The sequence below is a fragment of the Paroedura picta genome, chromosome 7, assembly GCF_049243985.1.
Source record: "Paroedura picta isolate Pp20150507F chromosome 7, Ppicta_v3.0, whole genome shotgun sequence".
NCBI classification, from domain to species: domain Eukaryota; kingdom Metazoa; phylum Chordata; class Lepidosauria; order Squamata; family Gekkonidae; genus Paroedura; species Paroedura picta.
This window is the reverse complement of record NC_135375.1, coordinates 2,665,346-2,691,531: the sequence shown is the minus strand read 5'-3', so window position 1 is coordinate 2,691,531 and position 26,186 is coordinate 2,665,346. Positions and strand designations below refer to the sequence as shown.

Here is a 26,186-nt window from a genome sequence, read left to right as displayed (position 1 = left end):
CTTTCTTTCTTTCTTTCTTTCTTTCTTTCTTTCTTTCTTTCTTTCTTTCTTTCTTTCTTTCTTTCTTTCTTTCTTTCTTTCTTTCTTTCTTTCTTTCTTTCTTTCTTTCTTTCTTTCTTTCTTTCTTTCTTCCTTCCTTCCTTCCTTCCTTCCTTCCTTCCTTCCTTCCTTCCTTCCTTCCTTCCTTCCTTCCTTCCTTCTATTCATCTTCCTTCCTTCCTTCCTTCCTTCCTTCCTTCCTTCCTTCCTTCCTTCCTTCCTTCCTTCCTTCCTTCCTTCCTTCCTTCCTTCCTTCCTTCCTTCCTTCCTTCCTTCCATTCATCTTCCTTCCTTCCTTCCTTCCATTCATCTTCCTTCCTTCCTCCCTCCCTCCCTCCCTCCCTCCCTCCCTCCCTCCCTTCCTTCCTTCCTTCCTTCCTTCCTTCCTTCCATTCATCTTCCTTCCTTCCTTCCTTCCTTCCTTCCTTCCTTCCTTCCTTCCTTCCTTCCTTCCTTCCTTCCTTCCTTCCTTCCTTCCTTCCTTCCTTCCTTCATTCCTTCCTTCCTTCCTTCCTTCCTTCCTTCCATTCATCTTCCTTCCTTCCTTCCTTCCTTCCTTCCTTCCTTCCTTCCTTCCTTCCTTCCTTCCTTCCTTCCTTCCATTCATCTTCCTTCCTTCCTTCCTTCCTTCCTTCCTTCCTTCCTTCCTTCCTTCCTTCCTTCCTTCCTTCCTTCCCTCCTTCCTTCCTTCCTTCCTTCCTTCCTTCCTTCCTTCCTTCCTTCCTTCCTTCCTTCCTTCCTTCCTTCCATTCATCTTCCTTCCTTCCTTCCTTCCTTCCTTCCTTCCTTCCTTCCTTCCTTCCTTCCTTCCTTCCTTCCTTCCTCCCTCCCTCCCTCCCTCCCTCCCTCCCTCCCTCCCTCCCTCCATCCCTCCTTCCTTCCTTCCTTCCTTCCTTCCTTCCTTCCTTCCTTCCTTCCTTCCATTCATCTTCCTTCCTTCCTTCCTTCCTTCCTTCCTTCCTTCCTTCCTTCCTTCCTTCCTTCCTTCCTTCCTTCCTTCCTTCCCTCCTTCCTTCCTTCCTTCCTTCCTTCCATTCATCTTCCTTCCTTCCTTCCTTCCTTCCTTCCTTCCTTCATTCCTTCCTTCCTCCCTCCCTCCCTCCCTCCCTCCCTCCCTCCCTCCCTCCCTCCCTCCTTCCTTCCTTCCTTCCTTCCTTCCTTCCTTCCTTCCTTCCTTCCTTCCTTCCTTCCATTCATCTTCCTTCCTTCCTTCCTTCCTTCCTTCCTTCCTTCCTTCCTTCCTTCCTTCCTTCCTTCCTTCCTTCCTTCCTTCCTTCCTTCCTTCCTTCCTTCCTTCCTTCCTTCCTTCCTTCCTTCCTCGGCTGTCTCCAGAATCATAGTTTCCCTCTTCTAATTAGGACACCTAATTCCAGTTGGAGGACTTTCCTATGCCAAATTGACTTCTGCATGCAGCCCAGAGGTTCATTACTGGAAGACGGGGTTGGTGGGGGTGGGCGTGGGGGGGGGTTCTCCAGCCGGGCGCAGAAGGGCTTCCTGTAAAAGTTCAGGTCACCTCTTCTTTCGGGGAGGCTAAAGTGACAGCCCCTTCATGCCTAATTCATAGCCGAGCGGCAAGGGCAGAGTCGGGGGTCTGAGATTTGCCCGCATTGGTCAGGCTGCTGGAGCTGAGCCTCGTTAGGGACGCTAACGATTTCAGACAACCCGGGAGCTCTAATTGCACTCTGATTTGGAACGTGGACCCTGGAAGGAGCCTTTAGACAGCTTTTTCCATCGGAAGACGAGAAAGGAAAATTAAGGTCCCGGCAAAGAGCAGAGGCCTCCCCGTACCTTCAAGTGGATGACAGGCCAGAATTTTCGTGTCGGCCTTGCGTGGGGCTTCATGAAGTGAGACTATATTAAATGTGATACATTTTCCAGGGTTTGCTGCCCAGGGAGAATTTTGAAACTGGTGTGCAGAGAAAGACGGAGAAAAAAGCCACCCCCGTTGTCAGAACTAGAATGCAAGGCAGCAGATTTGGGGTGGATTTCAGGAGAGGCACAACACATGGTACCAGAAAGGCCTGGAGTTCACGTCTCCAAGATAGGATCCCAAATTTCAGGTGGTTCTAAGGAGAAGGTCAGGCACGGTCATGGAGAACAGGCCAGTGAACATGAAGGACCAGGAAAGGGAGCAGATGGAGGTGGGAGTTCCCTTCATCCACCATGGTTGGAAGGCAGTGATGCCCTGACCCAGGCCAGCCAGTATACATAGGATAATGCACTTCCAATGTGTTTTTGAGCTGGAGTTTCCTGTGCAGAACAGGAAAATCTCCTTCTGAAGTGCACTGAAATTGTATGAACGATGACGTACAGAATGGACCCCGGGTAGCCCAGGCAAGCCGGGCGTATGGTTGAGGCCAGAGTGGTACCCAGTGTTGTTACCTGAGGATCTCTAAGTTGAGGTCAACTAGGTTTGTTGCTCCCAGGAACAGAGAGAGTTATTGACCCTTATGCTGAATGAGGGAATGGGCTGGTATTTTACTGTCCGCCATCTTGTTATGTTTTTATTCTCATTATGTTGTATTGTATTAATAGGGGGTTTTATGGGATTTTATTGTATTTTACTGATCTTGTAAACCGCTGTGAGACAATAAAGAGCAGCGGTATATAAACATAAACATAAACAAATAAATAAGCCCAAGACCGTCAGATCTCGGAAGCTGAGCAGGGCCAACCCTGACAAGTATTTGGATGGGGGAATATCAGAGATTTGAGTGGTGGTTCCTCCAAAGAGCGGCCAGGATGGGGAAGCAAGCAATAGCAAAGCACCTCCAGACATCCTGTGCCTGGCTACACTACACATGCCAGACGATAGTCCACCCCCCCCCCCGCATAGTGCAGGGGGTTGAACTAGATGACCAATGAGGTCTTTTCTAACTCTATGACTCTATGATAAATCTCAACCTCCTCTATGCCAGGCAGAACATCCCCAAGTCCTCAAAGGGCTTGGTCCCCAGGCCCCAGATCATCCTTGTTGCTCTCCTCTGCACCCTCTCCATTTTGTCCACATCCTTTGTGAAGTGAGGCCTCCAGAACTGCACCCAGGACTCCAGACGGGAGCTGACCAATGCGGTATACAGTGGGACTAGGACATCTTGTGATTTTGATGTGACACCTTTGTTGATATAGCCCAAGACTGCATTTTCCTGAAGATGGCTCTGGGTTCAACCCCTGATACCTCTTGCTGAAAGGACCAGGTAGTAGGTGATGCGAAAGAGCTCTCCCCTGAGACTTTGGAGTGCCACTGCCAACAGGAATGGCCAATCCTGACCTTGAGACACCAAAGGGATGGCTCAGTAGAAGGCCTGGATGGGAGACCACCAAGGAAGACCCACCTTGGTATGGGGAGGACGTTAACAGTGAGCCACCTCTGCCCCTCTCTCACCTTCAAGAGTCCATGATTGATGACTGTAAGTCAACGGTGAGTTGATGGCACTTGAAGATGATGAAGCGTAAAGTTCCTCTACCAGGTCCACCAGAAAGTCACACCGCCCAAAGGAGAGACTGTAACCAATCAGTTATGTCACACAGCCTTTCCTGCCTCTTCCATGGATTCCGTCCCATCTCTACTGTCTTGTGACAGAAGGAAATGCCTGCATGTAAGGCTCTCTAATCCGGCCCTTATGTCTCTGGTTACATTGTATGGGAAGATGGCGCTCAAATCCCTGGACACTCTTCACCCCCACTCCTCTATAGGTCATGGCAAGTCAGATCTAATTAGCATAGCCCAGCCCACCTCGCTCGAGGGCTGGAGAGGGTGTAATATAGTCGAGGGCTGATCTCACCGTCCGGTATCATTGGGCGACACAGCTGAGCCCCTGATGTGATCGCTACTGACAGATGTCAGGCTGAATCAGGCTACGCTTCCTTACGGGACAGGTGAATTGTGGGTATGCCAGGGGGCTGGGAAAGAGGGGAAGGGAGCGGGGAGGGCGGTGCGGTATTTTGCAGTACAGTGTTCAATGTTCTCAAAAGTAATCCAGGAGGCAGCGGAGGCAGACGGAGGTCTATTAATTTGTGCTGACAGCTGCCCCAAGGTCCATCAGATGTCTTCGGAGGACCAAGATTCGTCCACCTTTTGAGCTGGCTGCAGTTCTTCTATCGCTCACCCTGCCTACAGGTTAGTTTTCAGCTGGAGCATCCATCTCTCAGCTTGGCCCTGCGTTTATGGAGGGTGCGGGAAAAGGGGAAAGGCCTCAGCAGAGAGTGTCAAAAACGCTGAGTGAAGGCTGCAGAGGGCCCAGCTTAAGGGTCCTGGAGCTATAAATCAAAGCAGTCCTGGAACTGTCCACAATTGTGGCCAGCAACATCTCCTGCACCAGCACAGATTAAATTCATGGAACTGGAGCAAACCTCCCTGTTAGTGCAACCAGGGAATTAATTAGTCTACTGCTAGAAAAAGGGTACCTTTTCTTGTACCAAAGGGATCCTCACCTGGCTGGCCCAGCTAGCCTAACCCCATCAGTTCATGGAAATGAAGCAGAGACCGACCTTATCAGTATTTCGATGAGAGACTGCCAATGAAGGTTGCTATGTAGAGTTGCACAAAGGCAAACAAACCCTGCTTGAAGGGCCTTGAAGACCCCCTGGGGCCTGGTCAGATTTCTGAAGCTAAGCAGGGTCATCATATCTGGTTAGTCCTTGGAGGAGAGACGACCAAGGAAGTCCAGAGTGTAGTCTGCATGGGGCTTTTTACCCACTCCCAGTCTGAATAAATCCTTGCCGTCTACACTGAATTTGATTTCCATTTTGATTTTGGACACTTTAAATATTCCCTCTGCAACATACATGATTGATCCGGAATGACCCTACCTTTCGTCTCAGATATCCAGAAGTGGATATCAATATTTGAAAAATCGCCATCACTAAGTGTGCAAATTTCTTCTTTTTGAGCATTAACTCCCTTCTCTGTGCCTCATAGCAAAGTAGTCTTCCCTGATTGGCCATGGCGTCAGTTCAAAGACTTCCTGGTTCCCGGTTGCTAGGCTTCCCTTAAAGTGACTGCGCTCCAGAAGCCGTAACTTCTCTCAGGAGACATTTGTTCAAATCAATCTGAATTCAGCAGGATCCATAACGGAAAAAACAAAGTAAGTGCAGAATCAGCCCAGGGATTGAAGCAATGGCAAACCACTTCTGTCAATATCCTGCTTTAAAATTCCTACAGAGTCTTGTCAGATCTTGGAACGTAAGTGGGGTCAGCCCTGGTTAGTCCTTGGATGGACTGTGCAGAGTTAGGCAATGGGAAAACATCTCTGAATATCATTTGCTTTGAAAAATCTACCAGGTTGCTATAAATCAACTATGACAGTCACCGTGGAACCAAAGGTACAAGAATGTACAGCAATAACCCAAGTGTTACCCCCACACAGCTTGAGTACTGATTACTCTTCCCCACCCCAATTCTTCTATGGCTGCTCCTTTCCTCCAGAAGAATTCAAAGCATGCCTATTGACCTTCCTTGTCATTTTATACATCAACCACCCCTTCCAAAAACGACACATATCACAACCTTTCTTCCTCAAGAGAGCCAAAAGCCACTTCCAAGATAGCCAAAAAAGACACTTGTTTGACACGCATCATGGCGGAGAATGGAATCCAAACTTGGGGTGACACATGTGGTGGGAGTGAGACGTTGTAGACCAGGAGTGGGTCGGTTCTCCATGGTGCCCAATGAGGAAAAGGTCAATGGGAGGTTCTAGAGAAGGATTAAAATGTCCCACCAGAACATCACCCTGGACATCAGGAACAAGAGGCAGATGATGGACCATAGTGGCATTTATATCTGTCCATTTCTCTGCAAGGCTCAGGGTGGAATATAGTTCTCCACGTCATCCTCCCAAGAACCCTGTGAGGTTACTATTTATTTATTTATTTACCATACGGCATGTGTACGTTATGTGGCCAGGAGATCCTCAGATGGTTTGGCTGACTGGCAAGAGATGCTTGTACGTGGCTTGCCATTGCCTGACCCCTGCATCACAACCCTGGCCTTCCTTGGAGGTTGACCTTCAAGGTGCTAGCTAGGGTGACCCTGTTTCCTAGATTTGACAAGATGGGGCTTGCCCGTGGGGTCCATCAGACCGAAGGAGGTTGGTCATTTGTCTGAAGGTCTGTCCCACAGAAGAGAACTCAGGCTTATCCTCTGGGCTCTTCTGGGCAGTCGGTTCTGGCTGAGAATTCATGGAAACTGCCCAGTAGCCCTCTTGGGTCCCTATGGCAGTGAAAGGTGGGATAGAAATGAAATCAAAAACCCAAATGAATAAAATCAACCTCCTGGGAGAAACAGATGCTTTGCCTGAATTTTGCTGCATGGAGTTACAACCCTGCCCTCCCCCAGACTTTACTCCCAAATCCCCAGGAATTCCTCAACTGGAATTAGCCCTGCCACAAGTTCCCGCACAGCAGGTTTCCCCGTGACCCTTTGCTGACTCGAGTTCCGTGACATGACACGCATAAACAAGGGGATTTGCCCCGGGTCTGTTTTTCTTTTTCTCGGCAGAATTCGCAGGCTCTGGTACTTAAGGTTTCCTTGGCTTGCGCGCGAACACAGGTCAACTCATTCGATGTTCATTGGATTTCCCTTCAGGTACTTTTTCACAGGCTCAGCACAGCCTGGCATACTGATCTCCGCCTGAAGAAGCTCAGGGGGGCAGGAGAAAAAGCCCGCAAACTCTACGAAGCAGAAAGAAGGACACAGAAGAGAGATGGAGCAGCACTGGGCCTTCCGTAAAGCTGGGTGACTCAAAGGTCCCCCTGCCATTCTGGCAATCGTACTTTTAAAACACAGTCCCCTCCGCTGGGTCTTGGGATCTCGGAGGAACTCCCTCGTCTCAAGCCCGTTGGAGATGTGCAGACCCATTTGAAAGCAGGCCATGCCCCTCGTACCCATTCGGCTTCAAAATGCATGATGCGATTCTGCTTCTACTTTCTGAGTTGCTGCCTTCCCACATGCACAGAGGAAAGTGAACAGAACTAGGGATGGGCATGAACCAGCTCATGAACTAAAGTCCATGCTGAATTCTGGCAGGCTTGTGGTTCAGGGAGGGGCTGAAGTTTGTGGTGGGTCCAACAGCACAAACTTTACATGAATTTTCAAGTGGTTTGTTGTGTTTTTTTAATGGAGCAAGGGATATTGTCTCCACTGAAGTCTTCATGCTGACCAAATTTCCAAGCAACAGAACATGGAGACCTGGCAAGCAAACCTTCCGGGGAGATGCCCTGTGGCTGATTCTCTAGCTTGTATTGTTTATAACCTATTGAACCCGCCCCTGGCATGTCCTCAAAAAGCACTTTCCTTGGGGGAACCTTCGGGGGGAGGGGCATAATTCAGATTTTGTAAATCCAGTCCTCACCAAAAGTGAAGGGTGGGTAATGGAGAGGCATCGGGAGAACTCTGTTTTTTTCTGGGCACTGCAGTTCAAGAAGGACATTGACAATGGACCAGAACGAATGGGATGAAATTAATTCAAAACGAATTCCATCTAAACATCCAGAAGAAGTTCCTGACAGTCAAAGCGGTTTCTCAGTGGAGCAGGCTTCCTCGGGAGGTGGTGGGTTCTCCCTCTTTGGAGATTTTTAAAGAGAGTCTGGATAGCCATCTGATGGCGAGGGTGATTCTGTGAAGGCTCAAGGGGGTGGCAGGTGACAGTGGATGAGCGAGAGGGTTGTAAGTGTACTGCTTAGTGCAGGGGGTTGGACTAGATGACCCAGGAGGTCCCTTCCAATTCTATGATTCTATAATTCTATGGCAAACCATCTCTGAATGTCAGAGAATCTGAGGATCTCCTGGCTATATCAGAAGAACTGTTTTTTTTTTTTGTACCTTGCTTCTCACTCCTCTAAGGAGTCACCGAGCAGCTTACAAAAACCTTTCCCTTCCTCTCCTCACAACAGATACCCTTTGAGATAGGTGGGACTGAGAGAGCTCTGAGAGAACTGCTCTGTGAGAACAGCTCTAAAAAGACTGTGACTGGCCCAAGGTTGCCCAGCTGGCTGCGTGTGGAGGAGGAGCAGGGAATCAAACCCGGCCTTCCAAATTAGAAGCTGCCAATTTTTAAGCACAATGCCAAGCTGGCCTTCTAATATACCATGCGATAAATAAATAATGGAGATCAGCTGTCACTCCAGGAGCTCTCCCAGCCCCATCTGGAGGTTGGCAACCACAGACCTTACCGCAGGCACGGTTTCTCAGCCTAACCTTCCTGCAGGGCTGGGGGGGGGGGGAGGGCGGATGGACAGCGGAGGCCATCTGCGAAACGGCAGCGTTTTCAAAAAGCAATATAAATTGGCATGTTTGACAGAGCTAAGCTCGTCCTCGCTGGCTGTCTCCTACTGCCGATTTCATACATGCCCATTGGGGGAACTTTTTTTAGGACTCAACTCTGCAGGGTGCTTGGGGGGGTGGGGCTGCCGACCTCAAGGGTGGGCCTCCTGACATGACAACTGAGCTTCACGATCTACAGGAACGGGCGGGTTTGGAGGGTAGACCCTGCAGCTCTGCTGTGCTCACTCCCCTCCCCAGACCCCACCCTCCTCGGGCAAGGCCCCCAAATCTCCCTGAATCTCCCTGCCAGAGACGCCCTGGATATCAGTTGTAATTCTGAATGATCTCCAGGCTTCACCTGGAGGTTGGCATCCACGGTGACACTCAGCTGTCTGGTTTGGCCAGAAATTGGGACTCAGACCGGTCAGAAAAAGCAGGGAAGGGAAAAGAATGGCTGCCAATCAGAAGGGAGAACCGACATCTGAAGTCAATGAGGAGGCTCCAGCATAGGAGTGTGGACAATTACAAAGAGAAGATGCCGTGTTCGCCAATTGTACATCTGTATGTCAAGCACAACAAGTGAAAATCCCGGACGGTCTCGGGAAGGAGACCAATCCAATTTAAGTGCACGGTGGAAGGACGGGTGCGGTAGTCACAGGTCGAGATCCACCGGGCCGTTCTGCCTTTTAAACATCGGGCTGATTCTGCCGGCTTTTCCTCACCAAGAAACCCAACCAGGCAGAGGGACTTCTTGAAATTCGCTGATTTGTCATGGGGACAGAGGGACAGAAAGTGATATTCTCAGGAAGCACCTGTTCTCTCCACTGCAATGGACAGCGGACATGAGTCCAGAGCTACCCATGTCCCTCTTTCCCCAGGCAGGCAAGACGCCCCACCCCAGGCCCAGTCTCTTAGAATTATAGAGTTGGACGGGACATCCTGGGTCATCTAGTCCAACCCCCTGCACTGTCAGATCCCCTCTCAGTCGTCTCCTCTCCAGGTTAAACAGACCGAGCTCACCCAACCTTTCCTCCTACGTCTTGGTCTCCAAACCCCTCACCATCTTGGTTGCCCTCCTCTTGCCCTCATAGATTCAAGGATCAGGAAGAAAAACGGCCACTGGGTTGGGGTGAGAGGGGTAGCATTGTTGGGTGATGTGCTAGGAATTTCCCCAGCCCCTGTGGCTGACCATTTGTAGACCCTCACTCGGAAGGGATGCTGTGGCCTCCAAATCTCCCCCCCCCCCCCGGAAGTGATATCGCAGGGAGTAGTGAAATGGAGCAGACGGAAAGGGTTAAATCCACTTGCGTCTCCCTAAATGGCTTAAGCTACATTGATGCTTCCCAAGACTGCTGTGGGCCTTTTACAGCCATGCACAGAGGCCTTGTTCTCCAAGCTCAGGCTGAAACCGCTGCCGTGCGCTTAGTTAGGGCTCTGTTGACACTGCGCATAGAACATGCAGAGGAGTGCTCTGGGGGTGGGTCTGCTCTCTGCCGACGTGACCGCGAAGCACTCTTTGATGTTCCCAAGGAGGCTTCTCTTTCATCCCCCTGTATCCCTCCTACACTGTCAATTTTGGTGTGTTTCTTGAGGGTTTTTTATTTTGGGTTCTAACCCCCCCCCCTTCTATGTCAAAATTGCTCAGCTCTTCCCTTCAAGCCTCCTGCCCCGGATATTCGGAACTTATGGGCGCTTGACCTTCCATCTGTGGAGTCTTTTCTCCCCTTTTAGAAGCCGTTTAAGGTCATGCAACTTGAAGGGGATGAGGGGATGAAGAAATGGCCGTGGCTCCAACTATGTCATTAGTTGGAGATAAAATTGAAAGGGTACAGAGGAGAGCGACGAAGATGATCTGGGGCCAAGGGACCAAGATAGGTTGAGGGACTTGGGAATGTTCAGCCTGGAGAAAAGGAGGTTGAGAGGGGACATGATAGGCCTCTTTAAGTATTTGAAAGGTTGTCACTTGGAGGAGGGCAGGATGCTGTTCCCATTGGCTGCAGAGGAAAGGACACGCAGTAATGGGTTTAAACTTCAAGTACAACGATATAGGCTAGATATCAGGAAAAAGTTTTTCACAGTCAGAGTAGTTCAGCAATGGAATAGGCTGCCTAAGGAGGTGGTGAGCTCCCCCTCACTGGCAGTCTTCAAGCAAAGGTTGGAGACACACTTTTCTTGGATGCTTTAGGATGCTTTGGGCTGATCCTGTGTTGAGCAGGGGGTTGGACTAGATGGCCTGTATGGCCCCTTCCAACTCTATGATTCTATGAATAGGCTGCCTAAGGAGGTGGTGAGCTCCCCTTCACTGGAAGTCTTCAAGCAAAGGTTGGATACACACTTTTCTTGGATGCTTTAGGATGCTTAGGGCTGATCCTGTGTTGAGCAGGGGGTTGGACTAGATGGCCTGTATGGCCCCTTCCAACTCTATGATTCTATGAATAGGCTGCCTAAGGAGGTGGTGAGCTCCCCTTCACTGGAAGTCTTCAAGCAAAGGTTGGATACACACTTTTCTTGGATGCTTTAGGATGCTTTGGGCTGATCCTGTGTTGAGCAGGGGGTTGGACTAGATGGCCTGTATGGCCCCTTCCAACTCTATGATTCTGTGATTCTGTGGATGCTTTAGGATGCTTAGGGCTGATCCTGCGTTGAGCAGGGGGTTGGACTAGATGGCCTGTATGGCCCCTTCCAACTCTATGATTCTATGATTCTATAATTCTATGATTAGAAGCCAAGATATGACGGCTGAAGCTCACTTACTTTGGACACGTTATGCGATCAAACTCGCTAGAAAAATCATGAATGCTCGGCAAAGTCAGTGGCAAAAGGAAACATGGTCCGCTGGCTCGACATGATCAAAGCCGACAAAGGGATGACCATGAACCAACTAAAAGAAGCAGTCAGAGACAGGAGCACATGGCAAAGACTTTCCTACAGAATCGCCGAGGGTCGGACACAACTGAACGCATAACACCATCATCATCACCAGATTGTCTGTGCCTTGGCTCCACCGTCAAGAAATCAGGAGATTGAGATGGGGAAAGGCAGCTTGAAGGAGTGAGGAAAGAGACTTAAGTGTAAGGAGGTGTCCCTGGAGACCAGTTGTGAACTGGATAGCCCATGCGAGCCCCAGTCCGGTCAGATCTCAACAGCTAAGCAGGGCTTTGGATGGGAGACCTCCAAGGATTTGGTGGCAGTTCCTCCGAGGAACATAAGAGGCCTGCCTGCATCTATCTATCTATCTATCTATCTATCTATCTATCTATCTATCTATCTATCTATCTATCTATCTATCTATCTATCTATCTATCTATCTATCTATCTATCTATCTATCTATCTATCTATCTATCTATCTATCTATCTATCTATCTACCTACCTACCTACCTACCTACCTACCTACCTACCTACCTACCTACCTACCTACCTACCTACCATCCATCCATCCATCCATCCATCCATCCATCCATCCATCCATCCATCCATCCATCCATCCATCCATCGTTTCTATTTATATACCGCCACTCACAACTGGTCGCCTTGTGGCGATTCACAAAAAGCATTAAAATCGCCATATAAAATCCCCATAAAACCCCATACAACATCTTACGCATGTTACTTCCATGCCCACTTCCCTGAAGGGGCGTGTCACCACTTCTGGGGTTTCCCGAAAGCTGAAAAATACTTCAGGGCTTTCTCCGCAGTCCAAAGGTTGAACAAGGCTGGAAGCTAAGATGACCCAAGTGAGACAATGGGAGTTTGGTCCCATTCTGAGAAGACCAGAATCACTGGAAAAGAAAGGAGACTAAGGCCTAGTCTGCACACATAGGAGGATAATGCACTTTCAATGTGCTTTGGCAGCTGGATTTTCTTGTGCAGAACAGGATAATCTACGTCTAAAGTGCATTGAAAGTGCATTATCTATTGCGTGCAGACTAGGCCTAGGAGAAATTGCAGGCGGCAGGGGAAAAGAACAGTCCAACATGAAATGAATTGACTCCACCAAGACAGCTGAGACCCTCAGTTTGCAAGACCTGAGCAAGGCTGTATGCAGCAGGACATTCAGTTTGCAAGACCTGAGCAAGGCTGTATGCGGCAGGACATTCTGGAAGACCTACGTTCATGGGGTCGCCTTCAGACGGAGTCAGCTTTGCAGCTCTTAGCAGAGAGAAGCCCACTGGTTTAACGACACCCCCCTCCTCCCAGTTGCTTTCTCATTTTCTTTTTCCGTCTCCCCTCCCCTCCCTCATTTCCCCTCTCATTTATTTCGAACATTTCTTTCCTTCATTTGTCAGATCAGACCGTAAAGTCTTTGGGCTTATTACTGCTTAAGAGAGCATAGTAAACATAATAATAACAACAACAACCCCTGTCCCCATCCCCATCCCCATTCCATGCAATAACGGCAGTGCTACAGCAGCACGCGATGAAGTCTAAAAACACAGTTTTTAGCACAATTTTAAGTGACGCTGGCTCCTTTCCGGAGAATTCGCAGGATTAGTTGGGCTTGGTGAATATGGGGAGGGGGGGGAAGAAATTTTTGTCTGCAGGAACTGGTGGGGGGAGAAACGTGGCGCTGCTGTCACAGCTGAGTCCTCGGCTTGCAGAGACTTGGGTTTCGGGGTCTCTGTTCGTCGGCAAGCTCATGAGTGAACCTAGGCAACTAATTCCTACCTCACAGTGTCGCTGTGAAGATTAAATGTTGGGAGGGAGACAATCTTGGATGCAACTTTGTGCTCCTTGGAGGGAATAAGGAATAAAAATTTAATGAATACACTAGAAAAGAGCAAGAGTTCCAGAGCTCCGATAAGACGGCCACCACCTGTGGCAGGGGAAGAACTTTCACAAGTTGCTGCTCAGTTCTCCAGATTCTGGGCTCTTGTGCTTTTCTTCTGCTACAGACATTTGCTTGCTTATTTACTTGCTTATTTATGTGCTTGCTTATCTATCATCAGTCAATCAACTTTTATCCCTGTCTGTCTATTCATATATAATTCATCCTATCTGCCTGCCTGTCTGTCTGCCTGTCTGCCTGCCTGTCTGTCCATCATCCATCCATCCATCCATCCATCCATCCATCCATCCATCCATCCATCCATCCATCCATCCATCCATCCATCCATCCATCCATCCATCCATCATGTCTCTCTGTCTGTCTGTCCATTCCCCCCCAACGTGGAGGTCATTAATTCATCAAATCCCCTTGCGTCAGAAGTGACTTGGTGGCACTAAACACACATCTGTCCTTCCTTCCTTCCTTCCTTCCTTCCTTCCTTCCTTCCTTCCTTCCTTCCTTCCTTCCTTCCTTCTTTCCTTCCTTCCTTCCTCCTCCCTCCCTCCCTCCCCCCTCCCTCCCTCCCTCCCTCCCATCCATCCATCCATCCATCCATCCATCCATCCATCCATCCATCATGTCTGTCTGTCTGTCCATTCCCCCCCCAACTTGGAGGTCATTAATTCATCAAATCCCCTTGCGTCAGAAGTGACTTGGTGGCAGTAAACACACATCTGTCCTTCCTTCCTTCCTTCCTTCCTTCCTTCCTTCCTTCCTTCCTTCCTTCCTTCCTTCCTTCCTTCCTTCCTTCCTTCCTTCCTTCCTTCCTTCCTTCCTTCCTTCCTTCCTTCCTCCTCCCTCCCTCCTCCCTCCCTCCCTCCCTCCCATCCATCCATCCATCCATCCATCCATCCATCCATCCATCCATCCATCCATCCATCATGTCTGTCTGTCTGTCCATTCCCCCCCCCCAACTTGGAGGTCATTAATTCATCAAATCCCCTTGCGTCAGAAGTGACTTGGTGGCACTAAACACACATCTGTCCTTCCTTCCTTCCTTCCTTCCTTCCTTCCTTCCTTCCTTCCTTCCTTCCTTCCTTCCTTCCTTCCTTCCTTCCTTCCTTCCTTCCTTCCTTCCTTCCTTCCTTCCTTCCTTCCTCCTCCCTCCCTCCCTCCCCCCTCCCTCCCTCCCTCCCTCCCATCCATCCATCCATCCATCCATCCATCCATCCATCCATCCATCCATCATGTCTGTCTGTCTGTCCATTCCCCCCCCCAACTTGGAGGTCATTAATTCATCAAATCCCCTTGCGTCAGAAGTGACTTGGTGGCAGTAAACACACATCTGTCCTTCCTTCCTTCCTTCCTTCCTTCCTTCCTTCCTTCCTTCCTTCCTTCCTTCCTTCCTTCCTTCCTTCCTTCCTTCCTTCCTTCCTTCCTTCCTTCCTCCCTCCCTCCCTCCCTCCCTCCCTCCCTCCCATCCATCCATCCATCCATCCATCCATCCATCCATCCATCCATCCATCCATCCATCCATCCATCCATCCATCCATCCATCCATCCATCCATCCATCCATCCCCTGCTCAGTGTTCCTAGCCAATCAGGGAACACATGACAGTTCTAGAATGCTTTAGGGCCAATTGGCTAAGGGATGATATCACAGTGCCAATCCCAAGGAAAGGCACCATGCGCCACCTGTGCTTAGAAGGAGCATCATGAGCATCAGGAGCATCAGGGAGCCACGCAGCAATTGTCTTCACGGCTACTCTTTCTCTCTCAAAGATCACGGAAACGTGGTGAGGGGGACGTTCCAGGCAGCGTCAGCCGATTCATAAAAACCGATTCACGCTGTTTTGACTTCACCCTCTCGACAGCTCTCGCCACACGGCGACTCCACCAGAACAAGCTGTCCCTCTCTCTCCCCCACACCAAACTCTGGTGCCTCTCTTTAATGTTTAATTCCATGTTTAATTTTTAAAATTTGATTTGGTCATTACCATAAACATTAAACAATATTTCCTGTTTAAATATGAATGGGCTGCATTATTTGATTGAAATGGGTGTTCAGATGGCTAATGGGTTTTATTGCCGCGATAGAAATTTTACTGTTATATTCCTTCCAGCTGCCGCGGTTTGAAGGAGCCCGGAGGACTCGACTTCCAAGAGGAGAAGACACCATCTGATGCCCTGACAGTCGTCCTGCCGCAGGACAAACCTCCTCGCCAAGGAGCAAACACCCTTCTATTGCCACAGAGCCAAGTTGCAGCCGGGTAGAAATCCAACAGGTGGAGCATCTCACTATCCCTCCATGTTAAAAAGATATACTTGTTGAATTTCTGCTTGCTTACGGAACGGTGCTGTAGATGGGGGCTGGGGAGTAACTTTGATGTATGGCCCAATTCTGAATTATCAAGATCTGCCTGGTCCCCCCTCCCCGACAATTAGCTAGAGGGCAACTGGAGAGGAGTGGGGTGGGGCTTATGGGCAGCGAGGAGAACTAACCTGGTATTGTCAAGATATTGCCAGTGACAATGGAGATGTCATTTCCGGCACAGTCCAGAAGCGGTGTCGTTGTGTCACTGATGAGGTGGGTACTTGGGCACAAACTCTATGGCAGAAACTGTTTTGATCATGGAGTTTTTACCCAAATACCAGAGTGCCCCGGATGACCAGTGACACAGTGACATCATTTTCGGTATACCCTGGAAGTAAAGTTGCCCCATCCTGGTGACATCATTATCACATTTCTTTCTTTCTTTCTTTTCTTTCTTTCTTTCTTTCTTTCTTTCTTTCTTTCTTTCTTTCTTTCTTTCTTTCTTTCTTTCTTTCTTTCTTTCTTTCTTTCTTTCTTTCTTTCTTTCTTTCTTTCTTTCTTTCTTTCTCTCTCTCTCTCTCTCTCTCTCTCTCTCTCTCTCCCCCCTCCCTCCCTACCTCTCTCTCTCTCTCCCTCCCTTTCAGAAACAACAAGTTTTCAGTTCAGAAGAGGACAAAATAGGTGTAATTAAGTCCCAGCACCCATGACCCCAAGTCAAAAGAGAGAAAGAGTCATGGGCAATAATGACTTCTTAAGAGAGAGTTAGATAAATGCGGAGTTGATTGTTCCGTCAATGGCTATTAACAGTGCTAGCATGGAATGTCTAACCACACGTCCCACACTTCTCATTACCTGATGTAGGAGCCCATGGTCGGTTCCACGTTTTGGGGAGACCCCGGGCAGAGACCACCCAGGTCTCCTCCTCTCCTTTGACACCACTGGGCATTCATGCCCACTTTCCTCTCAGCTGATCACACAGGAAGACGTGAAGCAGCCTTCTACTGAACGATGCCCTCAGTCCCTCAAGGTCAGTATCGTCTACTCAGGCTGGCAGCAGCACTCTAGGGTCTCAGGCAGAGTTCTTTCTGTTGGGACTTTTGGACTTGGCTTGGTCCTGAGTCCACCCAGAAAATTAGTGCTGCAGAGTAACAGAGCATTTTGAAAGTAGGCAGTTATTAGTTACCTTTGTGGACGAGGCACAGATGCACAGTGCTTTGAGTTTCAAAGAGAGAGTTCTTTACGAGGAAAGTTTTACAAATATATGATATTCATCAGCTTCAGTCTCCTTATGGAAGCAGAGAATAAAAGCTTAAATAGTGGTTACAAAAGCAAAATATTGCAAGCCTCTATGGCTGGGCTGCAAGCAGACTACATGCCCATACATCACCAAATTGAGAGAGATGAAAACCTTAATGGCTTCTTGCTTCTGTAAAGCAAACTGAACTGCACTGTCTCATCCTGAAGAAAGAGGAAGTGGGCAGGTAAGGTAAAGGTAAAGGTATCCCCTGTGCAAGCACCGAGTCATGTCTGACCCTTGGGGTGACGCCCTCTAGCGTTTTCATGGCAGACTCAATACGGGGTGGTTTGCCAGTGCCTTCCCCAGTCATTACCGTTTACCCCCCAGCAGCAAGCTGGGTACTCATTTTACCGACCTCGGAAGGATGGAAGGCTGAGTCAACCTTGAGCCGGCTGCTGGGATTGAACTCCCAGCCTCATGGGCAAAGCTTTCAGACGGCTGCCTTACCACTCTGCGCCACAAGAGGCTCTTAAGTGGGCAGGAGCCCACCTTAAATAAAGGAATCTCCAGCCCTGTGTTTGGGTTTTTCCCCACGGCAATCCCAGGGTGACCATTAGGGTGCACTAGTGAGCACACAGGTCCAGCTTAGCAACTTTCCAACAAAAACCCTTCCAAGCTCACTTCACCAAATTACTTGCTGATTGCAATTCTAACGTTTCCCCCTCTTCCTATAAATTTGAGCTGCTGAGGATTGAACCTTGGATCTTCTGCCTGCTAAGCCGATCCTCTAAGGCACAACCCTTCCGTGCCCTCTTCCTACTCATGTGTCCTGCCTAGTGCTCACAAGCACTCCCACTGCTCTTGCTTGCAGCTGCAAATATTCGCTGAAGTGGACTGAAATGCCATTATTCAGCATGTGCAAAAGGGCCCAAAGAAAAGAAGAACCCTGGACCCCAGCTCTCTATCCCATGGCTGCAGTTCAGCTATAAACAAGCTAATATATTGAACATAGTTCAGGTAAGCCCCCTTGAGAGCCAGTGTGGTATAGTGGTTAAGAGTGGCAACTTCTAATCTGGTGAGCAGGGTTTGATTCTCCACTTCTCCAAATGCAGTCAGTTTGGTGGCCTTGGGCTAGTCACAGTCTTGTGAGAGCTCTTCTCACAGAGCAGATCTTTCAGAGCTCTCTAAGGGCCACCTACCTCCCAGGGTGTCTGTTGTGGGAAGGGAATGAACAGTGGGGTATTAAAACCAACTCTTCTTCCCATTTCATATTTCGAACCCCTTAAGCTGGCTACAAGGGGTGAGGAGGGGGCTATGTTGGCTACTAGCAGCTTTATGGACACAGGGGGCTGGACAAGCTGGACCCCTGGGTTGACCTAGTAGGGCTTTTCCTCTGTTTCCTAACATGGACAGTTTTCTCACAAGAAGTTCAACGTTATCTTCTTCTTTGGAGGTTTCTCTATGACTCCCTGGGCTGTTTTATTTCACTCTAGATTTCAGGTGGATTTTTCTTCTAATAATATATTAGAAACTGACTCAGCACAACAAAAGTGGCAATCAGCCTCAATCATTTTTTTAAAAAAATACTGTCCTGTCTTAGCTCCCTTTCCAGTATACCAGAGGCCTCCAACCTGGTGCCCATGGGCACCATGCCAACCCCTTTCACGGTGCCTAAAATACGTTTTGAGAAAGTGGGGCGGGGCTTGTGCCCAGCAGGGTTTCTAATTGGCCCTAGGAAATATGATTGGCTGTGCAGATTTCAAAAAGATTGCTTCCGCAGCAGGTGCCATTGTAGCACAAGGATCTTCACTGCATGATGGGAGAAAAGCCATGTGTCAGCAATAAAATGTTTCAGAGCAATGCGTTCATTTTGAAAGGTGTCCTCTCCAACAGAGCTTCGGCCTGACGTGCTGGAGACTTACTACTAGAACTAAGCAGGACTTGGCTCCCTGACATTCTATGCTTGGCTCTGCCTTCTGTGGCGGCCATTTTCTGCTTGTCCCTGCTCCTGTGGCGTCCATTTTCTTAATTAATTAAATGGGTGGAGCAAGACTCTCCATAGCTTCCGATTACTGTTGAGGGCGACTTCCTGTTTCGTGAGTGACCGTTTGCCCGCACAGCAGAGCAGGGATGCTGGTTCTAAGTCCTTTAAGTCAGCCTTTCTTAACTTTTTGACCACCCCTGAAACATTCTTCAGGCTTCGAGAAACAATGGAAGTGGCGCAATCATGCAGAATTTGATTGGGAAGCCGAGCTGTGGACACGCCCACCTGAAGCCCCTCCCCTTCCCACCCCTCCAGGCCCAACATTGGCCATTTGTGGGGGCAGGCCAACATGGCCACAATAAAAGTTTGACAAATTTAAACAATATCTAAAAAATTAATTAATTCCCACTTATTTGGGAAACCCACCCAGGACCGTCAAAACCCCCAGGGCTTCAAGAGAAAGCCTGCTTTAAGTAAATCAGCTTAGGAGGGTGGGACTCTTTATGGGATTGCGCTGCAATTGAGTGTCTTTTGGGCAGCGCGGTGTAGCGATTGTCTCAGGGGATCATGACCACCGAGGGCCGCCTTCAGTGCCTCACTCCGCCACAGAGCACTGGACAATCTCGGCCCAAGCCCGCCCTTGCAGAGTTGGGGTAAGATCCCGTGGATGAAAAGCAAAACCAGGAAAACCACTCCGAGCTTTGGGGGAGAAAGAGAGGGTGAAACAAAAAATTAACAGCTAGATAAATGGCTTCTCCTTTCACCGTATATCAACGGGAACATTTGTGAGGTGGGGGAAAAACATCCCTTTTCTGTCGCATTCCCCCGCCATACAAGCCTTTAACGGAGAGACGTTCAATAACGCTCACTAGCCCACACAAGTCACTTATTGTTGTGTATTCCCCCCCTTCCAGTGCCTGGTTACCATGTCATTGTGTGTGATTTTTGATGGCAGACGCCTCGTGCAAACAACAGCCTTGGCATCTCCGCAAAAGACAGACTCAAACTATGGAGAAAGGAGGCGAAGAAGACTCTCACGCTCCGTCTCTCTCTCTCTCTCTTTCTCTCTTGCCCACAGAGCTAATTTGCCTTCCCGGAGAAGACTCAGCGTGTGGCAGAGGAGATAGGCCACAGGCAAATGGGGAGAGACACGCTCCGCCACGCCGCCTGAAAGGGTCTTTGCAGAATATGATTATTTGCCAACCTGTCGACATCGAGGGGCACAATCGAGGGTTACAATTAGACAACCATTATTCCAAAAGAGGCCTGCGATCACTTTGAGGCTCATGATTATGGAGCGTCTGTCTGGACAGTCTCTCTTTCTGGTCGCTCTTTGCCCTGCATTTCCCTTTTGAAGAACCGCGATTGGTTTTAATGTTGTTACGGTCAACAGCTTTGGAGACCGTGTTCGGTCCAGTGCCCTCAATAGGAAACAAACAAATGCTTCCATAGAAAAGAGCGAGAGTCCGGAAGTACCTTGAAAAACCATTGGGAAGCAAAGCTGGACTGGATAGACCACTGGTCTGATCCAGCAGGGGCCTTCTGATGTTCTTATGGAAGATCTACATCAACAGCAACTATGAGTACAACAAGGTCTAAATAGGCTATGAATGGGAAGGGACTGGGGGAGATGCATCATCATCATCATCATCATCATCATCATCATCATCATCATCATCATCATCATCATCATCATCATCATTTTGATTTATTGCCCGCCGCTCCCTGACAGCTTGCGGCGGGTTACATAAGTCTAGTGGTAGAGCATCTGATTGACATGCAGAAGGTCCCAGGTTCAATCCCTGGCATCTCCAGTTCACAGCCAGTCACATGATGCTGCCTTGTACAGAATCAGGCCTTTGGTCTATGAAGGGCAGTCTTGTCTACCCAGACTGGCAGTTGCTCTCCCTGGTCTCAGGTCAGGGTCTTTCCCATCCTCTTCTGCCTAGTCCTTTTAAACAGGAGATCCTGGGGATTGAACCTGGGACCTTCTGCATCTCGAGCAGATGTTCTACCACTGAGCAGCTGCCTCTCCTCCAGAATTCTCCAGATGTCCTAGGAGACCTTGCCTTTGAACAGAAGCATCCGCCTTTGAACATAGTGTCTCCACGTAAAAACAGAAGCCAACCCTTTTAGGAAGGCCAATTCTCCTCCAAAAAATGTATTTGTCACTGTCAAGACAGGGCATAGCCATCTGCAGAACATTTCTGTTCTGAGCTGTGACTCAGTTGCCCACCGCTCCCTCTCTCCAGGGGATGTCCCTGGAGGCTCCCATCACTGCCTTGGCTGTGGAGATTCCAGGTGTGGCCTGTCCGTGGCCTTCTCATTCTCTGTTGTGTTGAAAGCAAGAAGAGGTGAGCCGCTGCCTCCACACCGTAACGCTTATCAAGCCAGCTACAAGCCGAGGGACTTTTGTGGCCTCGAGAACGCAGAGTTGACTGACAGAATCGAAAACAGAGGTGACCCAGAGGTGTGGGCATGAACAGCACGTTTCATCACTCTGGCCTGACACATGCTGAGTTTGGGGACTGGGAGTGCAAAGGAAAGGAGGGACATGAAGAAGACGGCTCAATTTAGGCCCCTGCATGGCTGGCAACCAAAGTCGAGGGAATGGATGCCGTTGTAGGCCCCCGTTACGAGACACAGGTGTGGAAGCCGGACAATGAGGAAAGCAGACAGGAAGAAAGTAGTTTCTTTGGTATGGTGGTGTCTGGAGGAGAGTTTTATGGGGACTATGCAGTGCCTAAAATCAGTGGATTCTGGATCAAATCAAGCCGGAACGCTCCCTAAGCGCTAAAATGACCAAGCTGAAGTGATAATACTTTGGTCACTTCTGAGGAGTCAAGATTGACTGGAAAAGACAATCACACTAGGGCAGAGTCTGAAATTACTTTGTTTATTCCATTGTCAATCCTGTTGAATTCAGATCGCTTTGAACTCGGGCCTTCCTCTCCCCCCCCCATTGAAACAGGAAAGTCTTCTGCACGTGGTTATGGAGGCTCAGAAAGTGGGGTGTGGGGGGGAGCCAAGGCTCTTTCTTTCTTTTCATGAAGGGGGGTGGGGGTGGGAGAGGATCGAAAAAGGTAGAGAAGGGAGAAAAAAAAAGACCCACAGAAGTTGAGAGAAATTAGGAGCTTCTCCTTTAAGGCAACCTTATCACATGACTAGCTTTGGCCAATCAGAGGTCCTCTACCACAGAGGAGAGCCCAGATTCAAAACAGCCTTTAAATACTGAGGATTAACAGCACTCTGAGATACCGCAGAATAAAGGCAGGGTCACTCCGGATCAATCCTTCTTGCTGCAGAAGGAAAATTTAAATCGCCCCAAATCCAAACGGAAATCTCATTCTGTGTAGAGGGCAGGGACTGAATCGACCTGGGATTGGAATAAAAGCTCCATGCAGTAGGAGAAGTTGAAGGTATCCGGAAACGAGGAAGGCCCAGCATGGGATGCACTGACTCACTCCCAGCCCTCAGTTTGCAGGACGTGAGCAAGGCTGTGAAGGAGAGGACCTCTTGGAAGTTCATCAGTTGGCCTTAAGTCATAAGAGACTTGGTGGCACTTAAGACACACTATCTGTCGGTCCGTCCATCCGTCCATCCGTCCCCCTCTCTCTCTTTGTTATCTGTCTGCCTGCCTGCATAACCAACCTATCAATCATTCTCCCTACAGACCAACCTACTTACCTATATATCAGTTTGATTTCAGCAGCACCTTCAAGGACCAACAAAGTTTTATTCAAGGTATAAGCTGTCATGTGCATGCACAATGGAGGAAGGAAGTTGAGGAGCATGTCGGCCACGTCTTGAAGCGAGCAGCTGACTGAGAGCCAGTTTGGTGTAGTGGTTAGGAGTGCAGACTTCTAATCTGGCATGCCAGGTTCGATTCTGCACTCCCCCACATGCAGCCAGCTGGGTGACCTTGGGCTCGCCACGACACTGATAAAACTGTTCTGACCAGGCAGGAATATCAGAGCTCTCTCTCAGCCTCACCCACCCCACAGGGTGTCTGTGGTGGGGAGAGGAAGGGAAGGCAACTGTAAGCTGCTTTGAGTCTCCTTTGGGTGGTGAAAAGCATTCTTCTTCCTCTTCCTCTTCCTCTTCCTCTTCCTCTTCCTCTTCCTCTTCCTCTTCCTCTTCTTCTTCTTCTTCTTCTTCTTCTTCTTCAAGGAGCCTTTTCATGTCAGTGACCGGCGTGGCCCCTTTTAGAACATCACCAAAACATTCCGTCTGAATGGAATAAACTAAGTAGCTTTCCAGTTGACGTGCGAGTCCACCCGGAATATAGACAGCTGCTTATGAATCCCCTCTAATTGTGTCCAGACATCTTTCAGCCTGTCTGATATACAATTGTTGGTCAATAACCTATTAGATACCAGCAATCCGCCCGATTTATTTGGGCCTGTTGAATATGGGAATATTGAACTTGTGTCCAATAGGTGACTTCCCTGATCATTTCCCCCTGCTGCCTTTTAAGGGGAAAGGATCTCCTGTTGGCATTCCATGCTCTCACTGCAAATATTATCCAGGACCATAATAATCCATTATTACATTTCTATGCCGCCCCTCCCGTCGGCTTGGGGCAGTTTGCGGCATTATTACAGCAGTTCCTATGGTTAACTAAATCCTTCCATGGTTCCTCTAAGTATGGACATAGGCAGCTGCCTAAGGGGCATCCAGATAGCCCCAACATTGCCTTTTCACGGTCTTGGGCCAAGATCTTTCCAAGCCCTACTTCAGGAGATTCCTCTATCTTACCAATTTAGAAACTTTTGTCCATGAAGGAAACCCTGAAATATTTTTCAGGTTTTGGGGACCTCTGGAAGTGGTGATATGCCCTTTCAGAGAGGTGAGCTTCAGGTACAGAAAAGTGGCATCTAAGAACCAACTCTTCTTCTTCTTCAGTAATCTCTCAGCCTCCCCTCCCTCATAGGGTATCTGTTGTGGGGAGAGGAAAGGGAAGGTCATTGGAAGCCATTTTGAGCTGGTAGAGAAAAACAGCATATAAGAACCAAGTTCTCCTCCTTCTCCTCCTCCTCCTCCTCCTCCTCTTCCTCTTCTTATGGAGATGTCACTATGGGCTCTCAAGGCAAGTGAGGTGGCTGTCCATGGCCTTCCTCTGCAGAGCCTTCCCTGGTGGTCTCCCAATGAAGGCTTATGGTGACCCCCACCCAGTGGCTTTCAAGGCAAGTGAGAAGCCATATTCTGCAACGTTCCTCCCTCCTTCACCATCGAGGCTGAAGTGTGTCCTTCACAGATTATTTGAATTCCTCACCTGTGGTCTGGACACGGCTGAGAAATGCAGGCATTTCTCTCAAGCCTCCTTTGTGTGCATCTTAAGTTTTACGCTTTCCAGAAATCGCCCCGGCATAAATAAACACTTCAGAATCCCATTGAGTCCAAAGAGCCAGGCCGGCACAAAACTCAGTATCTTCTGCGATACCACTCGAAACGAAAAGGGATGCACTCTGGTTGGAGTCCGTCCTCCCTGGAGATTCAGGTAGTGTCAGACTTGGCCCAGTCAAAGAAGAAGTGCAGGAAACAAACCTCCCAAGAAGTACATTGCAAAAGAAGATAAAATTACATTTATTCAAGGAATCCAGTTCCCACTCTGGTTGCAGTTGAAGGGAGAGGGAGAGGCCTAAACTAAAGAGGGCTTCCCCTATTACAAATGCCAGCTTGTCCGGCATAACACGTGTGGGAGGATTGCATCTACGGGAGATAACCGCAGAGACAGGTGTCTCCATGGAAGGCCACGTGCAGTGAGGGAGAGAAGACACGGAACACATGGAAGGCACTACGTTCAGCCCCATGGAGTTGAAATCCATCAACTTCATCAGGTATCTGATGAAGGGCGCTTGGACTCCCGAATGCTTACACAACACACTCCCATCTTGTTGGGCTCGAAGGACTCGAAGGGAGCTAGCGTGGTATACTAAGAGCGGCAGCTTCTAATCTGGCGACCAGGGTTTAATTCCCCACTCCTCCTCCACATGCAGCCATCTGCGTGACGTTGGCCTAGTCACAGTTCTGTTACAGCTGTTCTCACAGAGCAGTCCTATCAGAAACTCTCTCAGCCTCCCCTCCCTCACAGGGTGTCTATGGTGGGGAGAGGAAGGGAAGGAGATTGCAAGCCGCTTTGACATTCCTTCTGCTAGAGTAAAGCACGGTATAAAAAACCTCCTCCTTCTCCTTTTTCTATTGGACTTCAGTCTAGCTGTCCCCAGAAATAGCCAAGTCATAACACAAGAAGGGCCCTGCTGGAGCAGACCAAAAGTCTATTTTGTCCAGTGGCCAGCCGTGGAGACAACAGCTGCCCCTGTAGGAGAGGTCATAGAATCATAGAATCACAGAATCCTAGAGTTGGAAGGGGCCATACAGGCCATCTAGTCCAACCCCCTGCTCAACGCAGGATCAGCCCAAAGCATCCTAAAGCATCCACAGAATCACAGAATCCTAGAGTTGGAAGGGGCCATACAGGCCATCTAGTCCAACCCCCTGCTCAACAAAGGATCAGCCCAAAGCATCCTAAAGCATCCACAGAATCACAGAATCATAGAGTTGGAAGGGGCCATACAGGCCATCTAGTCCAACCCCCTGCTCAACAAAGGATCAGCCCAAAGCATCCTAAAGCATCCACAGAATCACAGAATCCTAGAGTTGGAAGGGGCCATACAGGCCATCTAGTCCAACCCCCTGCTCAACAAAGGATCAGCCCAAAGCATCCTAAAGCATCCACAGAATCACAGAATCCTAGAGTTGGAAGGGGCCATACAGGCCATCTAGTCCAACCCCCTGCTCAACAAAGGATCAGCCCAAAGGAAGGTCCATCCTTCCTTTCCTGTTTCCCAGCCATTTTGTCTCAGCTCGCTCCTCGTGGAGGGGCCCATCCATCACTCCCAGTGAGCCATCATGTTGGGTGACGCGGATACCTCCTCACCATTTCTGCTCCATAAACCGGGGTGTTGCTTTCTCCGTTTCCGGAGGGCTCCCTTTCCCGCCTCCCCCTCTTCCCGTTTCCTGCAACCTTTGCTGCATTACAGTGAATGGGATTTATGAGAACGACTTGTAATTCTCCCCACCCGCCTCGCGTGGTCATTTGAGAAGCAGCCCCGTGAATTATGCAAGAGGCCATCGCCTTAATTAAAACAAATTGCCTTTACTGGATCAGCCCCTTGTCTAAATCACTCCCCAAGGCCTATCTGCAAAGACCCGCCATCGCCTGATTCTTGAGGGATGTTGACAGCACACTCATACACACACCAAAAAAAAAAAAACAGAAAAGAAAAGAAAGAAAAAGGAAAGAAAAAAGATTTGGCATGTCCCGTCCACCCCCCTACCCTCCTCCCCCTCTCCTAAGCCGGAGCTTCCGTCAGCGGAAAGATATCACCCAGTTCCCTCCCAGGGTCCCATGGAAAGGAGCGACTTCTTCAGAGGGGGCTCACAGGGACTCCCGGATTCCTCCTTGTTTGCAGCAGTGGTAACACAGAAGCGGGTCGAAAATAGCCACAGACTAATAGTTTGGGGTTTTTAAAGGCTAAAGCGGAAAGCCTCCGGGATTCCTCACATCGCGCCGTATAA

General features: G+C 49.1%; 1 protein-coding gene and 1 long non-coding RNA gene across 13 annotated transcripts in view; one reads left to right on the top strand and one right to left on the bottom strand.

Moving 5' to 3' along the window:
- CELF4 (CUGBP Elav-like family member 4) overlaps positions 1-26,186 on the bottom strand; it is a 725,765-nt gene that overhangs the window by 127,023 nt on the left and 572,556 nt on the right. The window lies entirely within an intron of this gene.
- Positions 14,762-20,361, top strand: LOC143841982 (uncharacterized). Of its 2 annotated transcripts, XR_013232953.1 has the most exons (5): positions 14,762-14,866; positions 15,194-15,355; positions 16,246-16,411; positions 17,493-17,638; positions 19,684-20,361. It is a non-coding gene; the product is annotated as an uncharacterized LOC143841982 (long non-coding RNA). The 2 variants fall into 2 exon arrangements; XR_013232952.1 differs by lacking the exon at positions 17,493-17,638.